Below are 18,012 nucleotides of genomic sequence, written 5' to 3' on the forward strand. Positions count from 1 at the left end.
ATGGCAGTTCACAGGGAGAGAAAAACCATTTGTATTATTGGCTACGACATGTTTAACATGACTGTGTTATCATTTCAGGTTTTCCAAAGATATGTAATACATACATTTTCATCTCCCCCATAATAAGAGAATCTCTGGCTATACAAGTGACTTACTATTTAACTTACTGGGGGATATTGTACACTGAGTTATTGTCATTTTCAGGTTCAAGTTAGTTATCTAAATCACAGGTATAAATTCCCCTTAGATTGCTGGCCTGAGGTGCATTTCCTGCCTGGGGTGCATGGCTAACCATCATTAGCCAACTAAGGTCGCAAGTTCCATCGTTACGAACAGTTCATTGATTTAGTGTTTCCCAAAATCGGTCAATCCAATGAACATTCACAAACTGCATCGCAAACGTGTACGCTTACAACTACACCTCTAGAGCTGTAGTTAAGGAATGTTGGTTGTGTATTGGTCCTGGTTGTGTTCTATTCCCAGTTATCCTCCCTATGCCCTATTCAGTTAGACATTACAACATTTAGACGTTACAACATTTGAACTTGGAATGATTTAAAAAAAACAAAACATTAAAGTCATCTCTCTTAGATGCAATTTGTTTTTAAAGTATTTTAACAGTTCAGTTTTAGCGATCTTTATATTGAAAATTTACTAAAACTAATATTGAATTTGTTTAAGTGCGTGTGTGTGTAAGTTCAAAAGGTATGTATAGATGTAAGGTGTGTATAATCTTATACAAAAATGATGGTCATTTGTCTAAAGAAGTTATTACTCCGCCCTGTTTAGAGGATCATTATGGAGGTTTTTGGTTATCACTAACGAGGTTCAAACGATGGGTATGTGACAGACAAACTACAGTTTTGGGGAAATACTGGTCACTACATCGTTCATTTCCTAAACGATGCATCATACTATGATAATTCAACCACTAGTTATATCATTGTTTGGGAAACACACCCCTAATCTTTCTATGGGTCTGCATGTGAGTTTGGCATACCCACTTATTTACATGTCTATTACAGTTGACAAAAAATACCGTAAAAATTACGAGTGACAATTTATTCCTTGGTAATGATATGTCATGCTGTACCACCCAGCCCTAGAACATAAATAGACAAGTGACTTCATGTACATCTTTAATAATCTGATCTGATGAGAAGCTAACTTACATTTCTGGATGAAATATTCCTTTAAGATCTCATAAAATAATTAATACAGTATAAGTTTGTTGTTTAATGTAAATTCTTTAAGAGAAAACATAATTCACATACTGTATGTGCTTTTAAATACAGTTTGTAAACATCTATTTTTTGTTAGAGTACAAAATTTACACCGCCAAGTCCTTTCATAGCATTTTGTATTGTTGTAGTTTAATGATAATTCAAATGAAATGATCCGCCATGGCAGAAAAATAAAATGATCAAGTTTTAACAAGGGCGTTAGCATGATATAAAACAGCTCCTGCTGTATCATGATCCTGGTCATAGCTCTGCCACCTTCCCCTAATGCAGACATACGTCTTGCTCCAAACCTTTCATGTTTTCCGTCGCTAAGAACTCATCTCCATGAGTTAAATAGATGCCACAATTCATGAAGATTTAAATAAAGTGATCAACTGCTCAGATGGAACAGTGGTGCATGTAGTGATTACCTGTCAGAGGGTAATTTACTGTAGGCCATGTGTAACACACTCACCGCAATACCCCGTAGCTGCACACAAACCCACACGGTATCACGCCATCCCAGATCAATTCAATCAGGCAATATTTATGGACAGATTGAGCATTACATCATCTCACTGTGCCGCTCAGTAGGAGGACGTCAATGAAACGCAGCAGGCAGGAGTAGAGGATGTGGCCCGTGACTTTCATACTGAAAGATTAATAGAGTCTCATTGTTACAGTCTCAAATCTCCAGCGCACATTTCTCTCGTTCATCTACCTCAGGAAGAGCGCTCGATAACTGTATCCTGTGTCTATGAGGATGCGGTCACTTTTCTGCCACTGTACTTATATGAAGCATGGAATGATGTTTAAATTCTGTCCAACTGCCAACAAATGGTGTTTTTTGTTTCAGGTTACGGATGTATTACAACCTGTTTAAAAATATAACTGAAAAATGAATTGTTTTTAAGTTTATAATATACACACTAGGCAGTTCCGATTTTAATCAAAAAAGAAACTCTTCAGTGTTTATGCATTAAATCAGGAAATGTCTGACCGAGGAAATCTCTATGTGTGCGTCTCAATCAGCTCCCTAGCTCCCGAGGTCATTAATTAGTAGGTTGTGTACATGAATTCATGCACTAGTAAGGGCAGTGATGAGTTTGGTTCACTTCACGTTTTGGGACACACTTACTGAGATATGAGATCCTCCTCGTTTAACCTCATCAGAGTTTATAAATAACAGCAAAACTAATCATCTTCATATATCAATGCATTAAAGTACATTATATATCAATAATTTGATTGCTTCATATACCAGCTACATTTCATCCATTAAAGAATTATAATAGTTTGCTAGATTTTTCCTAGCCTATCGAGCTTCACTGTTAGCAATTTCCTGTAAAATATACAGTCATTTTCACAATGCATATTTAAAATACAGTAGTGTACTGCATAACTGTCCTGCAGTAAAATACAGTTCATATTACAGTAAATAAATGACACCAAAAGTAGTATATTTACATATACAGCTCCGTTTATCTTGCTGTATATGAACTTACAGTGTTGCGTATATTTACTCTACAATATACAGTCATTTTGACAATGCAGCTTTAAAGTACAGTAACATACTGCATAACTGTACTGCAGTGAAATACAGTTAACATTACATTAAATTAATGACACCAAAAATACTATATTTACATTTTTAGCTCCATTTATCTTGCTGTATAGGTGTTTACAGTGTTGCGTACCTTGACTGTAAAATGTACAGTCATTTTGACAATGCAACTTTAAAATACAGAAACATACTGCATAACTATCCTAAAGTAAAACACAGTTCCTATTACACTAAATAAATGACAGCAAAATACTGTATTTACTGCACCATTTATCTTGCTGTATATGTGTTTACAGTGTTGCGTATAATAACTGTAAAATATAAAGTCGTTTTCACAATGCAACTTTAAAATACAGTAACATACCGTATAACTATCCTAAAGTTAAATACAGTTCCTATTACAGTAAACAAATGACAGCAAAAATATAATATTTACATTTTCAGCTTCATTTATCTTGCTGCATACAGTGTCTGTTTAAAGTGTTGAGAATCTTGACTGTAAAATATACAGTCATTTTCACGATGCAACTTTAAAATACAGTAACATACTGAATAACTGTTCTACGGTAAAATAAAGTTTATATTACAGGAAATAAATGACAGCAAAATTATTGTATTTACAGCAGCATTTATTTTGCTGTATATGTATTAACATTGTGTTGCATATCTTTACTGTAAAATATACACTCCCTTTCACAATGCAACTTTAAAATACAGTAACACTGAATAACTGTCCTACAGCAAAATACAGCTCATGTTACAGTTATATACAGTACTGTGCAATTTACAAACATTTTGTAAAACAGTGTATGCTTGTTTATGTAAAAATAAATAAATAAACAACAGATTCTTTTTACATAAATGTCTCTTCTTTGTTATTATGTTTGATGTTTTACGACACGTGATTTATATTTTACCCTTTCGAACTTTATTTCATATAGTTAGCATCATAGTGCATACCGATGCAATGTAGGACTTTTCAGAATGCGAACATTTTAGTGCACTGGAATAATTTTGCGATTAAAAGGGCAGGCAACCTGATCAGTGCACAGACTACTAAATACTTCCTATATCAAAAAAATGCAGAGCCCCAGAGCCACACCCACATTTTACACCATCAACATAGACTAATCATGGTCATTTGAAAGTGTTTACTAGACTAAGCTTCTCTTCTTTTTTTAAATGTCTTTATTCAAAGGGCCTTTTAAGCTCCTGAAATTAACTTAAACTTAGTTCCCCTTCAGATTCGGAACTTCAGCATTGTGTCTACTGACACATTAGGACTTTCCAATAGATCAGTAGACACAAAGTTGAAGCTCCCTCCTTTGAGGAACGTGGGTTACAACAGTAACAAGAACATTTTTTTACACTTCTGCTCAAATGTTTGATGTCACAACAGGTTTCATTGTTAAATAAAAATACAATTACTAAAAACAATTTTTATTACTATTACTATTATTATTTATTAAATAAAGCTAGAATGAAAAGCTCTAACTAAATTGTATCTAAATTATAACTAACATATTTTTTTAAGTTGTACATTATGTTTAAGTATTAATTTTAGAAACCAAATATATTTAATAAAAACATAAACTTAATTTAAAAAAAATTATATTGTAAATATAAAAATATTATTCAAAATAAATACTGTAATACAACACTATAATACAAAAAAAAAATCATCAGTGTATTTAAAGGTAATCTTCAAATCAGATGTAAAAATAATAATTCAATGAATATACTGTAAAACAAATCGGTTTTTTTATGTTTATGTTTAATATAATGTAATGCCATTTCTAAATGTAGCTGTCACTGTATAATTTACAGTCATTTAAAGTAATTCCTGATCTTTTAAAATGTTTTTGTATACTTGCAAGTGATTTAAAAAATTCAAAATAGGTATATAACTAATATGATACCAATGAATTGTCAAATAATTTCAAAACTTCTCGAACATGAAAAGATTTTTAAAGGTTGCAAAAATGTTCAAAGCCCACATGGCCACAAAATCAAAGTCTAAATGTGCATCACGCCTCTGGAAAAGTTATTTCAAACTAGTTTGGGGCACAGAATGACCAGTACAGCTGACATTACCCTGTGATTTTTTACCTCCAGCTGGGCCAAACTCATAGGGTGAACTTTACTGCTTTCTATCTACTCAGCAGCACTTCTGCTCTGTTCTCTCTCCTCCATTCCTCCTCTCCTGTCTGAATGTCCCCAAGGGAGGAGAAAGTCCAATACAGGCTTCAATTGACTGAAGGTGACTGAGTTTAAAGATTCGGCTTCTGAAGGGAAGCACACACTACTTGACTGCTGCCGTAGGGAGCATGACTGAACTGGGTTCAAACTTTAGTGAAAGCACTGTAAATTGGCTCTTCATAAAGACCCTAAGGACTGCAAACGGACCAAAAGTGACAAAAAGTTTTGATGCCGGTTTAATAGGAAAAAGTATATAGTCGGTTTTCAATGACGATTTATATTTAAAAAGGTGTAATGATTAAAGATATTGACCTTGACCGTTGGTTGTTTGAGCTCAGGTGCTAAAAATGATGAATGGGGCATATTAATGTGGTATTTCACACTTTATTGTCATTGAAATCATCGAAAGGGACTCTATTTAAAAAGCACAACAAACAAGAAAGAATTTAGATGGACTGCTGACCAGACTTTTGAGTACAAGCTTTAAATGTTAAATATTATAACTATACAAGATAATGTCAGAATTATTAGCCTCCTTTGATTTTTTTTTCTTTTTTAAATATTTCCCAAATAATGTTTAACATAGCAAGAAAATTGTCACAGTATGTCTGGTAATATTATTTCTTCAAGAGAAAGTCTTTTGTATTATTTCGGCTACAATAAAGCTTTTACTTTTTTTAAAACCATTTTAAGGTCAAAATGATCAGCCCCTTTAATCTTTTTTCGATAGTCTACAGAACAAACCATCATTATACAATAACTTGCCTAATTACCCGAACCTGCCCAGTTAACCTAATTAACCTAGTTAAGCCTGAAAGTGACACTTTGTATAGCAAGTTGTATAGAAGTGTCTTGAAAAATATCTAGTAAAATATTATTTACTGTCATCATGGTAAAGATAAAATAAATCAGTTATTAGAGATGAGTTATTAAAACTATTATGTTTAGAAATGTGTTGAAAAAAATATTCTCTCTGTTAAACAGGGGGGCTAATAATTCTAACTTCAACTGTATGTGTCTGACTTGATTTGCAGTTATTTTGTTTGCCTGATAAATACGAAACAACAATGAAAGACCTGATTCAAGTTTCACATTTAAAAAACACTATGGGCTATTTGGAACAATAGACATGTACATTATACACAAGATAAACACACTCCAGGTTCAGTTTTGCGATTAAATAAATGAATTTAGGCATTTACAGAAATATGCTACCATCACACTAATGTCACCGTTATATGTGGAAAAATAAAATAGAAATATTCGATATATTCTAAACTAAATTAGTGTTGGGCTCATTAAAATTTGAAATACTATTTTTTTATTTATAAAAGTAAAGATTTTTTTTATCTTGGAAATATAAACGACAGATGATTTGGTTATTTTTAATGGTTAAGTAACCAAATTATTACTATTTGATTAACTTCTTCAAAAATAGTTGACAAGGTTAAATAAACTGAAAAAGAATAATTAGCTTCAGCCTTATAGGTGCAGTAGGTGATTGTCTTCAGAAGCATTTTTTGTTGTACTGGTTGAAAGTCTCTTCACAGTCTAATAGTAATGATTAAAGTAAATGATCTAAATGTATTTATATATATTTTTATATTTTGGGTAAGGCATACAACTAAAAAATATTCATCCAATAAAATAGAGTCGGACCGACATATCTCATAATTCCGAAAAGTAGGCGAAACTGTCTGTCAGCAAATGCAGATTTGAAAAACTGCACAGCCTTTTGTACTCAGCTCTGCCGACTACTGTTTGTGCTGCATGTTCACGAGAGAGGGAGAACACCCGCGCGATCGGTAAACACCTGCTGAATCAAAAATTTAAAAAAAACTGAATCAATATTGGAGTTACCTTTGCACGCTGGAGAAAGGATGACACAATGGCTGAAGGATTTTTCTTAGACAGGTAATGTTTTGTTTTAAAACTATTTTAGTTTCACGCAAAGTGGGCGTAACGTTAGATGTTGTTGTTACATTATATCTTCACAGACGTTATATCTTCACAGAAGTGTTGTTCAGCCACTAAAATCTTGAAAGATTGATAAGACTATGTTAAGTTTTATAAGAGACCTTTTACAGCATCAATAATGTAGATTTTAATTTTAATTTACAAAAAGTAAATAGCGCTATACTGCCTGGTCTCTCCCTATATTGTTTAACATGCAACTCTAAATATTTGCTCTGAAAAAGCATGTCAGTTTGGCTTGCTCGCTGCCGGAAAAGCACTAGTCGCTTTTAACATGAGAGAGAATTATTTTGCTGTGCTTGTACTTAAGGAGGCGTGGCTCTAGACGGCAGGGGAGGGATTGTGATTAAGAGATTTATGCTAAGCTGATAGCATTGTGGAAGATCACCTACTGCACCTTTAATTGTTTCTCAATAAAATTAATTGATCCTTTAATCCAATATAAAATACAGTACACTTATCTTTGATAACATGCATCAATGCATCGATTGAAGACCGTCCTCATGGATGGCTACAAATCTCACTGAGCCAAATATTGGCATTTAGTCTGACCAGAGTGGACTAAAACTAGATTGATCCAAAATGGAATGGCTACCAGTAATGCTTATCAAATCAGTTCCTGAAGGACCACTGTCCTGCATTTAGCTCCATCTCTTAACAAAAACACATTTGAATTAGCAGTTTTCAGACTGATTAGATACAAAAATACATTTATATCACAAAGTATATATAAGAGTCCATAGCTTTACAATTGTAGAAAGTGTAACATCCATCTTGGATCACACATGCCTGGATAGCCAATCACATCACAGCCATAATGCCAATTAATATCTGTAAAATGGTGCTGAGGTCATTCACTCATGAGACATGCTGTTAAATGAATCTTATCTTTTGAAACGTACTGTAATATTAGAACAGTCCAAAAACCGTTTGACAACAAGCATGCTGAAAATGAGCCAAAAGCCTGTTGATTCATTAAATGATAAACTGTTTATCAACTAAAGCAGTTTATTCTGTGTAGTGAAGCCTCTCCTTAATTGAAATCCATTAAAAAACATTCTCCGGTTTCCTTCCCTGCAGTAGATAATGATAGGATTTCTCTCTCTTTTTTCTTTTTTTTTTTTGGGCTAAACCTGGATGTTTGCCATCAAGCAGCTTTGCTAGAAATTCCCATTTAAGTGTGATGTTGGAGCTCAAAATCTGCAGGACATCGTCCCCCCAGGAGCAGAATTGGACACCCCTGCTTTACTGAGATCTAACCGCAGGATCGGGAGGAGCGTGTTCATCTAATCTTCTAGCATCTCAGCACCAGCTCAATTCAAGCCTCGTTTTCAAAGCAATACACTTCTGGCTTGAACAGGTACATGGTAGTTACAGGTTATACGTGTGTTTATGCCTGAAAGTGGATATGTTCAAAAAAATGTGAGGTTAGGTTCATTTGATTTCCACTTCATTGATCTCTCTCGCAATCCTCCCTGCCGAGCCAATCACAACGCTCCGAGAGAGTAGAAACTCCAACGGAGCAAGTGTCACTGCTGAAACAAAGCCACAAACACACTTGTCTTATTCTTTCTAAACCTCCAACAAACAAAAAAACATGACCTGGGAAAACAGGTATTTTCAACTAATGTTGTGTGCTGAGGCTGCCGATATTGTTGCAAATTAGGGATGCAACGATGTTAGATTTTGGTTGTACGATTATAATCTGAGGAATAATCACAGTTTCATGGTTATCATGATTATTAAGCATTCATTAATTTCAAAACACTACTAGTTTAATAAATCACATGAAAACTCATGTGATTAAAACTATTTTAAAGTGTTATTTATTGCAGCTCAGTGACTAAATAAAACAGCGCAAAATAATAATAAAAACAAACAAACCCTAGTCCATTTCACATAAAAATAAGTGTAAAAGTAAATGAAAAAAGGTTTTAGCATTTAAACGAACAATATGAAATTATGTAAAAATTTTACACTAAAAATAAATAAAATAAATAAATAAAATAAGAACAAATAAAAAATAGTATTTGTCTAATGTAAATCTAAGCTACATATTAGTAAAGCATTTCCCTTTTAAAGTGAACAAATGTAAAGACTGCTGAACCTCTGTCTGGCCGGCACTTTTGATCAACTATATTACAGAATTGTTTGGTATTTTTCATTTTGTATTTTCTTTTCTCTTTGGAGTAGAAATGTGTATATTCCATACAAAGTATAAAGCTAACCGGTCCAGATTTTGTCAAGTGACTCACAGCGTCACAGCATTCTTTCAACTAGGTGCGCCTCGAAAGTGCGTGGACAAGTCACACATCTCTATTGGAAAATAACAAACTCATGCTTACAAAAGACAAGATATGTGAATGGCCCTTAGTTAATAGCCTCAGGTATAATTAAAATTAACCTTTAATCCAGTGTGCATGCGTATTAGCTTCGGTGGACAAGCTCGGAACTTTAAAGTAGCGTACAGCTGGTATAACTTTGTTTAGATGCAGCAGTTTTGTTCCGTGCAGAAACATGGTGTTGAGAAGTCGATTAATTAATCGTGACAAATTAAAGCTTGATTAATAGTGAAATCGGTTAATCGTTGCATCCCTATTGTAAATACTGTAAGTGATCGGTAATCTCATGTTGCTGTTTAATCAAGCAGTTTTGCGAAATGATGGTATGCAGGCTTGGCAAGGCAATATTTTAGTTCAATTAAAAAACACAACTTGCATGTCTTATCAAAGATGCCATAAAAGTAAAGGGTGTAAGAGAATACACATTACTTCAGTCAACCTACGAGCTCTTGGTTTTAGGAATGCACAAGTGATAGCAAATGATCCAAATCATGTTTTATTACCAATATTTTTGTTATTGGGACATCGGGAAGAAGTCATTAATACCAATATTCATTAGCATTTTAAATGGAAAACTACCTTTATGGTACTTTTAAATGTCACTGTTGTTGGTAAATGTAATGTGTTGGCTTTTTTGCAATATGTAGCCTGAGGAACTCAAACATAAAATATGTGGAAGTGATAAAAATAGTCTGATGAGTTGTCAGGGAACAAGAGTCATAAAAGCAAAGCAAAGTATAATGATTGTCAACTGCGCCACATACCAGTTTCACATCCAATGGAGGCACTTAAAAAAGAAAAAAGGAGGTGTGATAACAGTGAAGGACAAGGCAGGACAAGGCAGGACAGGCTTGGGGCATTTACGTTTGTGTTTTGTTTATGTTTAGGTGTGCCGCTTACTTTCATTTTGCTGTTTACTTTTTGCTTAAAGCTTACCTTCATTGTTTGTTTGCTGGTTCCTGAATATTGAACTTGGCAGCATTTTTGTATCTGCATCCTTAACACATACAGTGCTCAGCATAATTGAGTACACCCTATTTTGAAAATGAACATTTTAATCCATTTCTCAGTGAATAGAGGCAATGTATTTTGATGCATTTAAACAAAACCGATTTTTTTAAACAGTTATAGTTAATAAAATATTATTTTAGGTCACCAAACATATTTAAAAAATTTAAATATTTTATTTAAAAAAATTACAACATACAAAATTTCAACAAAGTTTTTAAATTTTTTTGCTTTTCTTGATTTTTCCTCTTTTTAAATTTTTATTCAATATTTTTCTGTAACAAATTTTGGTGTACTCAATTTAGAGCATTATCGTAAGTTATTTAATTATTACATTTTCTTCAGATTTGGCTTCAGTACGGACTAATCTAATGTATATGCACAAATATAATATAGTATAGCTTCCTATTAAAATATGAATGCAAAAGATAGATTTGTGAGGAGTGTACTTATATATGCTGAGCACTGTATAATAACAATTTGTCAAGGTATGTGAAGGTATTAGAGGGAGAAAAAAAAACATTTTGTCAAAAAGAACATATCCCTTGAAATCTTCTACAACAAATCCTTAATGTTTTAGCAATTTTCAATGCAAAACAAGAATACAAATAAAAGAAACCTTCAAATTATAGTACTAAGTAATAAAGTAACATCAATTCAAATTTTATTTGTTCTGAACAACATATAAGAGTCAAGCTAAAACTAACTTATTTAAAGCAAAACAAACTAAACCTTTCAACTACAAATGTTTCCATTTTCATAATGTAACATTTGGTTGTTAAACTATTATTTATTGTGTAAACAAGGCTTTGTACTCTAAAGTATTCAATTTCAAAATGTGATTTTTGCGTAATTATTTCGAATTAGAGTCAATCTGGCCGGAAACATAGGAAAAAAAGTTGGTTTCAAACTGGAATTAGATTCTTGACTTTAACGCTGCTAACACTGCGCTCCGTTTGCTGCTCTACAGGAATACATTCAAATTTAAAAGTCAAATCTTGGTCAGAGCAAAACAATAATTTGCCTTTTTAAAAAGCTTTAGGCTGACTAAAATTGCACTTTTTTTTTTGTTTCTGACAGCTAAAATTATTGTATGTACAGTTTACATGTTAAGCAAACTACAATTAGCCTTGGCGTCCCAATTCGCATTCTTATAGCATAAAAGAGAGTGGGACGAAAGCTTATATTATTACTATAGAAATGTTTTAACATAAATATGTTTTTGCTGTGTTTTATCAAAATCAGGTGTTAGTATCAATGTAGAACAACTCCACTATAACTTCACTTTAAACAAAAGTTGCACATTGCTACTTTTGACTCTGTCAACAGGGATGAAAGTAACACACGGGTGAATCAAAAGTAACAACAATATTTGCTAGATTTATAAGCTTTATCTTTTTTTATTTAAAATATATCTGACTATGACCTTGTTAATATGTTAACTGGAGACATATTTTGTTTTGTTTTTTTTTGCTAAAAAATATTAAACAAAACTTTTATTCTACATTTCAATTCCATCAAACGTAATCCAAAAACAGAAAATGTTAAAAATTTCCTAAAAATCATTTCATATTTTTTTTAAAACATCTAAATCCAAACACTGCAAACTCTAATGTAGAAGTGAAAAATAAGGTATGGCTATTAGCTGTGGGACATAAATAACAGTGTTACTTTAATCCCTGCAGGGACTCTTGCCATTTAAATCTGATTTACTTTTAAACTGAAAAACTTTTGTTCATAACGTAACATTTGGTTGTTAAACTATTTCTTATTATGTAAACAAGGCTTTGTACTCTTAAGTATCCATTTTTAAAATATGATTTGAGTGTAATTATATTGAATTAGGGTCAGTCTGGCCGGAAACATAGTATTTAAAAAAAGTTGGAGCAGATTGGAATCAAACCAATGACTTTGAATGCTAAAACTGCGCTCCGTGGGCTGCTCAACAGGAATACTGTCAATAAGCACATTCTGATGCAATTTAAAAGTCAAATCTCAGTCACAGCAAAACAATAATTTGCCTTTTTAAAAAGCTTTAGGCTGACTAAAATTGCACCATTTTTTTGTTTCTGACAGCTAAAATTATTGTATGTACAGTGTACATGTTAAGCGAACTATAATTGGCCTTGGCATTGTGCTCTTGACTCACAGAGAGAAGGTGATGAGTGACATGCATTTAACATTGCAATTAACCATCAAACCATGACAGGTGCAGAATGAACCTCAATTACTCAAAAAACTTGCAGGAGCGCGGTTAGAACGGCGCCTTTAAACATGTCACCAAAGTCACTTTCGCAAAGAAGCCTTTTAAGGGCTTCGCTATTAATTTGGCTTTGCAGTGTTCCTTTTTGCAAATGCTCATTAGACGTTCACTGTTGCTCAACAAACAGATTTTTGTTTTAAATTTAGGAGCTCGACTCAACACACTAATGGTAATGGAATGAGTACAACCTTATTAGTTAAGTGGCGAAAAAACAACAGAATGATTGATAAAGGCCATTTCGCTATTTGGGAACAAGTCATTTCATGCGTTATATGGTGGTGATATTTTCCCCTCGTTTTTCTAAACATTAATTTTGCAGTGCGGCACACATAAACAGGACGTTAAAATACAATACGGTTGTTCTGTGCGTGGGCAGACCACCCTGACTTTATCCCCCCTCCCTCTGCGAAACAGACAAAGCAGAGGACCGGCTCAAGATCTCAAATCGTCCCAGTGGAGATCCGGCTCACAGCACCAATTAACGGGCCAATCCGGCTGAACTATCAGCCCCAGTGATCTGCACTGCTGGCCATCAGGATTTATCTCCCTACAACCACACAGCAGCAATACACTTTAGAGCTACAGCACCGCCAGAGAAAGAGCGTGTGACGGATGAACAGCCAGGGTGAAAAATGGAATCAGAGAAAGGGAGAAGGCAATGGAGGATGGTGAGAGGAAAGAGAGGAGGGAAACATGTGTCATCTTAAGAGAGACGCTCGTGGAGTGTGAAAAGGAAGTGTTTGCTTGATGTACTGTTGCTGGTAGATTGATCTCCTCATCAGTGCGGTCAGAGACAGCAAAACAAAAAGGAGATGGGTCACTTGTAAAAAAGCTGAAAGGGAAACTACATTGTTTGGAGACTGTAGGAATGAATATCCTGTCATTCAGTTAAAAGTTGCGGTCAACCGATGTTTGATGTGTGTTTCATTTTAACGGACGAAAGTGATTTTATTTTATTTTTTCTATTTTTCTTATTTATTTTTTTTACTTCACTTTTATCAATTGATAAAGTTTGGTTCTTTGCCTCTGTCGCCATTGGCTTGCTTGGTTTGGGATTTGTGGAGCTGCGCATTGATGGATTTGCTCTTCAGTGTTTTGACTTTCAGCAGTGAAATTTACACCACACTGAACTAACTAAGCTGAACTACAACTCTAAAAAAACCTGGACTGGCACAGCTTTAATTTACTTCTATGTTAAGCTGCTCTGACGCAGTCTACTCTGTAAAAGCACTATAGAAATAAACATGAATTTAATTTAATTGAATATTTTTATTTATGCCAAATCGCACTGCACTTATATACACCAAATAGCGAATACAGACACCTTGTTGGATTTTTGTTGAATCTGTGTGTTAACCCTGTTGGTCGCTTTATCAGATTTATAGGATCATAAAAGGTATAAATTGTCACATTTTATACTCTGGTGTCTAAAGCAAGACTGGATCGGTTTGATCAACTGGAAAAATGCTGCATTCCAATTCACATACTTATAGCATAGGGGAGAGCAGGGACAAAATCCTATATTATCATAAAAACCTGATTTTAAAAGGTAATTGTTTTTTGCATAAAGCTATTTTTGCTGTGGTTAATAATTCACAAGGCTTATCAAAATCAGGTGTTATTTTGTATCAATGTAGAATAACTCTAAATTAACTTCACTTTAGGGTTCTTTCACACCTGTGAATCGATTCTTTTGTTCTGAAACAGCCATTAAAATTGTTTCATTGTCGCACTTTGTTCTTGGTGTGGTTGGCTTTCAAACGGCAAAGTTTCTAAATGGATCAAAGTAGCTAAAACAAGTCACGTGTGAGTAAACTCTTCTCACATTGGTCTGGATCCACAGTTTATTTTGCAGAGTCCTGCTTAGTTGTCATGCGTCCTATTTTAATGTATGATCATGAGTAATAAGACATTATAAGTGAAAAGCTGTGCTTTCATTTTGAATAGTGACAGCGACAGACATCATCACCAAGTATAAATCAGAAGTATGACTTTCTCATACATGGCATTTGGCTTATGCGTTATAAGCTTCACATTATAAGGAGAAATAACAGATAAACCAAGACTGCTGTTCGGTCAATTTTCCTAATGGATAAATAGCTCTCCTTAATAGTTAGCATGCTTTCACTTTCATATTTGACAAAAAAACGCTCAAATACCGGTTGGAATGACATCCTGCCCCACTCATAATTCTCTCTTCATATAGCCGTATCTGTGGCGATTAAACAACCATAATACACTGTGATATAGCCTGGTTCGGATCGTATTGCTTTGTCACTATAATCCATCCGCTCCAGAGTTTTTTCAATCGAGCCGAGACCACATTATTTAGGTGATTGTTTTGGCGCAGATTCGAGTGTGATTCCGAGATTCACACATGCCAAATGGACCGCGATAACTAGGGAAACACGCCAGGTTCTGAAAACAAATGTCCAGGTGTGAAAGCACCTTTAAACAAAAGTTGCACATTGTTACTTTTCATCCCTTTGGCAGAGACGAAAGTAATACACGGTTGAGTCGAAAGTAACAACAATATTTGCTAGATTTACTGGCTTAATCTTGTTTATTTAAAATGTATCTGACTATGACCTTGTTGCTGCAAACTGCAAACATATTTTGTCCTTTACTTTTGCAAAAAAAAAAAAATATATATATAAACAGTATTTGTATTTTATTAGATTTTAATTTTATCAGAAAATTTCAGTTCCATCAAATGTTTCAAGAGCAATCTACCAATGCTAAATGTAAAAATGTCCTAAAAATGTTGAATATTTGTTATTATTATTGATAGTATGCATTCATTTCATAAAACATCTGAATCCAAACACTAAAAACTCTAATGTAGAAATGAAAAATAAGGTACAGCTATTAGCTGTGGAACATAAATAACAGTGTTACTTTAATCCCCACAGGAACTCTTGCAATTTAAATCTGATTAACTTTTAAACTGAAAAACTCAGACATTGCAAATCTAAGGATGTGTTATTGCACTAAATAACCTGTAGATTGATCATTGGTGTGACACATGAAAAGAGAAACAATTTGTAATAAGGAAAAACTGCTACAATAATTGACTTTCTTTACCTAAAAAACTTAAATTCGAACCCGAACAGACACGGTCCCGAAGGCAGCTCCATAAAAGGTTGCATGCTGAATGTGCTGTTATAGCCTCGAAAGCAAATGTTGTCAGGGCTCAGAGAAAATCAATTTGTTACTTTCATCCTACGTTACTTTCGTCCCGGCTCTCCGCTACTTATTCTTTGTGAAGAAAATGTGCATACAGTATTTTTGAGTGTGTAGCAGAAGAGTACGCAAGCTTTGGAACATACTACTTCCTCATTAATGAACCGCTACAGTATGTTGCTTAGTTATGACCCCTGACAATCATCTCAGCACATCATCCACATTTCTTTCATATTTAATTACCTACCTCATTGGAGAGGCAGCAGCAGGTTAATCTGCCATTCGCTAGTCTTTAATTCAGAGAAATCTCCTCAGGTCTTTGGATAATTATGCACACAGAAGTTAATGTCCAAACATGTCTTATAAGTTCACTCTGTTGTTGGCAATGAAAAATGACATGGAAAACTTGATTTAAATATTTTCCAGTTGGATAGATATCTATTAATATTCATTCAAACAACTTTACCAAAGCCTCTCTGCTTGATGGTTGATCTCACGCATTCGCCATGTTTGTAGTTTGTTCACCTGAGTTTGTAGTTTGAATCCACATCCAACATGCTATGTACTGTGGGAAATATCAGCAGTTAGAGTATGGACGATTCTACACTTCGCACATCTACCAAAAATAGTAGACCATGCAGGAAACTTTGCATACTCTTATCAACATACTACAGATTGGGACAAACTTATTTTACTTTCGAATACTATTTAACATGAAGAGTCTTTATGATGCAGCACAACTATTTTGAAATTATTATTATTATTATTATTATTTAAAGGGCTGTTCTTTCTGCTGTTTTGTATTTTTTAAATTATACATTAAAGTGTAATTTATTCTTGTGATGGTAAAACTTAATTTCCAGCATCATTGCTGTCTTCAGTGTCCTACAGAAATCTTTTCGCAATGCTGATTAGGGCTAAGCAAATTATTCTTATTATTACCAATGTCGTATTTATAATGCTGATTAGGGCTTAGCAAACTTATCTTATTATTATCAATGTCATAAAGCTTAATACTTTTAAGAAAACCATCAAATATTTTTAATATTTACAAATGAGCAGAAAATTCAATAGATTATTAGCTAAATAAACCTAAAAAACAATAAAAATACAATACACTGGAACATAAATTCAGCAGATGAAAAGCTCTATTTGGAAAAAATTCATTCGTTCATTCATTCATTCATTTATTTTAATGTTTAATGTTTGTTACATTGCATCTACACGCCAACTAACTCTCATTAGATTATTGATTAAGTGGACTGTTAGGTTGGAATTAGGGTTAGTGTAAGTTGACATGTACTTGCTAAGTAAGTTTCTTATAGTCAGTTAAATGTCTGTTAAAGGAGCAGTATTAACAAATATTAAGCAGACAGTCTACTAACACTCAAATGGACCATCAAAGTAAAGTGCTACTATTCATAATTTTATAATGATTCATTGAGATGATTAAGTAAGGAAGTGCATCTGCATAAAACATAATAAACAACTTACAAGCATAGAAAAATATAACAGAGCAAAAAACAGAAATTAAATTAGCAGCTTTATGGGGAGTCTAAAAGTATTCAAGTACAGCAATTGAATGATCAAATATTGTTTTTAATAAATGGTAGTCATTATAATAACAAATAAATACTCAGATTTTTTTGTTAAAGCTACAAACTTTATAATTGATTGCGCCTCTATATGCTTTAAACTCTTTTAAACAACACTCACAGGCCATATGCAAATGATACAAAACGTTCTCTCCATTATAGTTAGACTTGTTACTCCAAAAATGTATGATTTGAGGTTGTTGCTTCTGCTCAACTCTAATCCAGAATCCACACTGCACATCTTGCAATGTGACTATTGCATATTGTTGCTGCATATGTGCACCGTCAAATGCACAGCTGTTCAAGTATCTGCCACTTGATGGCTTGCACATACAGACACTTACAGTGCATTCGGAAAGTATTCATAGCGCTTCACCTTTTCCACATTTTTTATGTTACAGCCTTATTCCAAAATGGATTAAATTGATTTATTTCCCCAAAATTCTACACACAATACCCTATAATGACAATGGGAAAAAAAAAGATGTTTTGAAATTCTTAAAAAAAAACTGAAATATTAGTCATAAGTATTCACAGCCTTTGGTCAATACTTTAGTTGATGCGCCTTTCACAGCAATTACAGCCACGAGTCTTTTTGAATATAATGCCACAAGCTTGACACACCTGTCTTTGGGAATTTTTGGCCATTCCTCTTTGCAGT

At 33.6% G+C, this 18,012-nt stretch overlaps 1 protein-coding gene across 4 annotated transcripts in view; it reads right to left on the reverse strand.

Moving 5' to 3' along the window:
• cadm4 (cell adhesion molecule 4) overlaps positions 1-18,012 on the reverse strand; it is a 305,176-nt gene that overhangs the window by 224,373 nt on the left and 62,791 nt on the right.

Source organism: Danio rerio, chromosome 16 (genome assembly GCF_049306965.1).
Source record: "Danio rerio strain Tuebingen ecotype United States chromosome 16, GRCz12tu, whole genome shotgun sequence".
Lineage (NCBI taxonomy): Eukaryota > Metazoa > Chordata > Actinopteri > Cypriniformes > Danionidae > Danio > Danio rerio.